We start from the raw sequence: 5,115 nt of genomic DNA on the forward strand, positions 1-5,115 counted from the left end.
CTGGTGACAGTCGTCTCACTAGACGTTCCACGTGATATTGGACGTCACCGTTCTCATCGAGAAGAGACGTTGGTGGGCGGTGACGACCGGGTCGACCGCCATCCGGTGACTCGCGATGCTCTTCGAGTCCTTGAGGATGAGATTTCTTGTGATCGAAGCTCTGCTGAGCGTATGCTAAAGTAGCAAATTGCTGTGCGGACGCTCTTGATCATTTGGAGCGCGTTGTACGCCGGCTGTCTCGCCTTGAGGACTACCGCGCTCTGTCGGAGTGACTTCTAGCTGTGGAGCAGGCGATTGCGTCGCTTCAGGCAACTATGAAGTGCTTGGCTCCATTGGAGATGGAGGTTGTTGCACTCCGTGCTCAGAAACAGTTGCTGGTCCAGTTTCTGGGTGGCCGAGGGCCCGTGGGATACGCTCCGGCGCCAAAGATTCCGCGTTCACATGCGCTGGATCCCGATACGGCTTAAGAAACCCACGTAAAACACCGGGTGGGTGCGCATCCGTTTGGGAGGCTTTAGCGTATACGCTAGGCCCCGCTTGACCACAAACTTAAACGGTCCAATAAAACGTGAACGAAGCTTTGACCTGATGATAGCAGAGGCTGCATGTGTGGGCAGATTTTTAGAATCTAACAAAACCATGTCCTCGAACCTAAAGCTTTCCACGATGCCTCTTCCTTTTTCATCCGCATATTCTCTCTGCGGGTCTTGGCTCTCAGCCATCGCGTCGCGAACGTGTCGTTGGACACTCAGTCTGGTAGACAAAAAGTCATCGACTTTGTTGCGGATTGTGAGGACGCTGACATCAGCTAGACGTTCGGCTATTCCTCCCCCACCAAGCCCTGAGCCATTGGATGGCGGCGTCAGCGGAACGCGAGGGTGGATCAGCCCGTTCACGTAGAACAGCGCGTAGCCGGTAGACGAATGCACTGTATTGATCAGTGCAAACTCTACGAGTGGCAACATGGCGCTCCAGCGCCTCGGCTTCTCAGCGCAAACGCTACGAGGAACGTCTTTGATGACGCGGCACCCTTTTGGTTTGACCATTGGTCTGCGACTAATCCGCCGTCGACATATCAAACTTGGTGTCTAGCATCTTGAAGATAGTCGACCAAAATTTCCCCGTGTAACGGGGTCTCTATCAGAGACAATCGACTCTGAGAGTTCGTGTTGTAAGAAAAACACGATCTACAAACAGCGTTGCTGTACCGACTCCGTCGATGGTGCCTGGCACCGCCGCAAAATGATCCATCTTGCTCAAACGGTCAACGAATACCACGACCCCCGTGTTGCCCGCCGAATATTTCGGCAGGTCAAACGCAAAGTCCAAACTCATGTACTGCCAGCACCCAGTGGGTATCGGTTAGCTGGCCAGCGGCGCAGCCGTATTTGGAGAGGGCTTTACCCGTTGACACGTTTCAAAGGTGCACACATAGGTGCTCGTCCATCTGTACAGCTTGGCCCACCAATAGTGGTGACTCACAGAGTTGAGCTTTTTCTCACGACCGAGATGACCACCGAGTGGCATGTCATGAGCCTCGTAGATGATGCGATATTTCAAATCCTCATCATGAGGAACCCCAATTCGTGGTGTATCCGATGAATCGGTGCGGTAATATAGCAAGCCGATATTCAACAAATATCGGGGCAATGGTGCACGCAATCTTGGTGACAATTTCTTGTCCGAGTCTCCGAACCCTTTGCTCCCGAGAACCCGTAGCAACGTATACACCCGCGTATGCGATGCGGATCATATCCGTCACAGACGAAGTTACAGTTGTAACATGAGCAAGCACATAGTCTGGTCTGCGTGACAACGCATCAGCCAAAGCATTCTGATTTCCCGGCTTATACTTCACCTCGAAGATATTTTCTGCAAAGAAGGATAGCCATCTAGCCATCCACTTCGAGAGATGGGGCGACTAAGTTGCATACGTAGTGACGCATGATCTGTATAGATCACAAACGGCTTCAAGCCGAGCAGATGAACTTTGAACTTGACAAGTGCATACTCAATCGCAGGTAGCTCCTTGTCATGAACTGGGTAGCTCTTCTCTGCAGCTTTGAGCTGTCGAGATCCGAACGCGATCACCCGATCTCGCCCCTCGGCGTCTGCTTGCAGCAATGCACAGCAGATGTCAAAGTCCGAAGCGTCACAGATGACGCTGAAGGGACGATCAGGGTCTGGCAGCGCCAAAATTGGTGCATACAGGAGGCTGTCTTTGACCTCGTCAAAAGCCTCCTGAAGTTCGGTGTTCCAACACCATTCCGCATCCTTATTAAGGAGATTGGATAATGGTCGGGCCATTTCTGCGAAATTTACGCTGTACTTGTGCAAGTAATTGGCGAGACCAAGCACTTACGCAAGTCCGTCTGATTCTTTGAAACCGGCCAGTCTACAATGGTCTTGACCTTAGCGGGATACGCTCGAAGGCCACGCTTTCCAATGAAGCACTTAAAAAATGGAATCTCTTCTGCACCAAAGATGCACTTGTCTGCATTTGCGTACAGTTTGTTAGTGCGCATGCACTCGAGCGCCGCTCTTGGATGGACGATGTGGTTCTCCTCATCCGTCCTCCCGTGCTCCGCACAATTGTGAACGAAAATGTCGTCAAAGTATGTCTGTGCATACGCCCTGCGGGGCCTGGACAACTGCGTCACAAGACGATTAAATGTTGCTGGTGCGTTTGACAGCCCTTGGGGCATCACCAGCCAATCCCAGAGCATGCCGCTCGGAGTGCTCACCGCTGTTAGCGGAATATCACTCGCTCTTATGAGCAATTGGTAATACCCACCGACCAAGTCGAGTCACTGTACTTCGTACATCCCACCATGGTGTTCTTAAGAACATCCTTTCTAGGAATCGGCGTCTGTGCCGGAATGGTGGCAGCGTAGAGCTTATTGTAAGCATGAACGATACGCCACTTGCCGTTCGGTTTCCGATTACAAAACGTGGGTGTCGAATGGGGAGACTTTCTCTCACATACCATCCCTGTGTCGTGCTTCGCACGAAAAAAGTGCGTCAATGACGTCGCACTGCTCCATGGGCAGGGGCTTGTTACGCAGTATTTGGTTCCGGAACCAGGTTGATCTCATGACGCACACCTCGGTCCGTAGGTAGGACCGAAGGCGGGTCTTTGGAGACGACGTCTTGGATTTCCTTTACCAAAGGATAGTACGGATCCAATGGATTTCGTAGGATTGACGATCCACTACCTGCGTTCAGCACTCTCCTGGTGTTCTCCAAGACAGCTTCATCCAGAAGCGATGATGACTTTATCTCCTCGTCTGGTCGTAGAATGACCACTTCGGCCAAATCGCCTGTCTTGAAGGCACTGTCGAACCTTTCAAGGGACATCCCGTTCAGCTCAAAAAGAGCATATACTGCAGGCGTAGCCTCGAGGCGGGCGTCGCCGTCTTCCCCCCCGTCATACCTTTGACGAGGGTGTGTAATTGTGCGCCATCGTCTATGGTGGACACACCCTGGTTCAGGGTCGACGCCCGGCGTCTTGCAGCCAGCATACGGCGTCGCCGTCGCCTCTGTACAGAGATTCTATGTCTCGGTGAGACCAGGGTGAGCACGCACTCCGCGTCGTCCGGTGTCACACTCACTTTTCGCTCCTTTAAAGCTCCGATGTTATCTACAACATCCGACGAAGAGCTGATAACCCGCAGTTTTTGTCCAGTGGATAACGTGCCACTCCACGCGCATCTGAAGGGCCGTGCCCAAGACGCCTCGGCTCTTGGCCGACCGTGTCACGCATGACATGCAGCGACTGCTCCGAAACTTGAGCAGCGCTCAGTGGGTTCCGTGCCACTCCACGATCAGCCCGCGAGCCATGCTCGGGACTCCTGTCCGATACACCGTTGGTGTCTACCAACTCTAAAATTCTAATGGCCAGCACGTTGACCGTCTCGGTCCAGTGCCCTCGACAATAGCGCTTTTGTCTCCTAGCAGAGGTGGGTTCATGACTAGCCAAAGTACTACCAGGAGACGTGCGTGTATCGTCTAAGGTCGTTGATCTCCAATCAATCCATGGTTCATGGTGTTTCAATCATGTCATTCCTAGGATGAGGTCATACCTTGCAACCAAGTATAAGACTAGACAGCGTTCCACGCTATCAAAGTAAAAAACTTGACTCTGAGGTTCACAGGGATCTTCGAGACCGTGACACGTGTCCGTGTCGCTAAGCGAACAGTGACGATGTCACTCAACCGCACTTTCAGAGCCTCAGCATACAGCAGACTTCATTCCATTGTGAAGCGTCGAGCATAATTGACCGACGCTCCGGAATCGATAAGGATCTTCCATGACCTCTTGAAGCCTTTTACGGTTGCTTCCACGACCAGCAAGCCCGGCCTGCATACACGTTCCGTGTTTAAGAGCACGGAGCTCTTCGGGGCTTGACCCCGGTGACACATGCCTTCCTGAAACTCAACAGAACTCCGTTCTTTCCCAGCAGGTGGCCCCGAGCCTACTGGGTGGTGTCGTTTCCTCTGCGACGAACCAAATTGGTAAGAATTGGGGCGGTGGTTCGAAGAACCTTGACTGGCCTTGCGCCGGGGGCAATCGCTCCGATGGTGACGGGTGTCTCAACATTCAAAACACCTTCGTATATTTGCGTGCTGCCTGGTAGCTCGGAGCTCTGCTCCCTCGTCCTCAGTATAGCTGAGATCCATGGGCGCCCGCTCGACGGGCTGATGGAGTGTGCGTTCCAACCAAGTCGTGCCGACTTGAAATTTAATGCCACATTCATCGCCTCATCAAACGAAGACGGATGCACACATAAGACTTTCATTATGGCCACGCCAGTGCGGAGGCCTTTGGTTGCTGTGACCGCCTCCGGAAGGGGATCTGCTGCCATCCTGGCAATGAGAGTGTGCATCTCTTGAACAAAGTCCACCAATTTCCTGTTGCCTTGTTGGGCGGCAAGGAAAAGTGCTCGCACGCGATATGCCTGGTTAGGCAGCGAGAACACCCGTGAGAGCTGCAATTTCAGCTTCGCCTAGGAGGGAACCGCAGCTTCGACTGAAGTGCCGCACGTCAATGCCAATTTTTGCGCTCGACCACCGAGCTTTGAGATGGCTAGCGCTACGCGCTGTTGCTCGGTCTGG

The sequence above is a fragment of the Plasmopara halstedii genome, assembly GCF_900000015.1.
Source record: "Plasmopara halstedii genome assembly, contig: Scaffold_614, whole genome shotgun sequence".
Taxonomy (NCBI): domain Eukaryota; phylum Oomycota; class Peronosporomycetes; order Peronosporales; family Peronosporaceae; genus Plasmopara; species Plasmopara halstedii.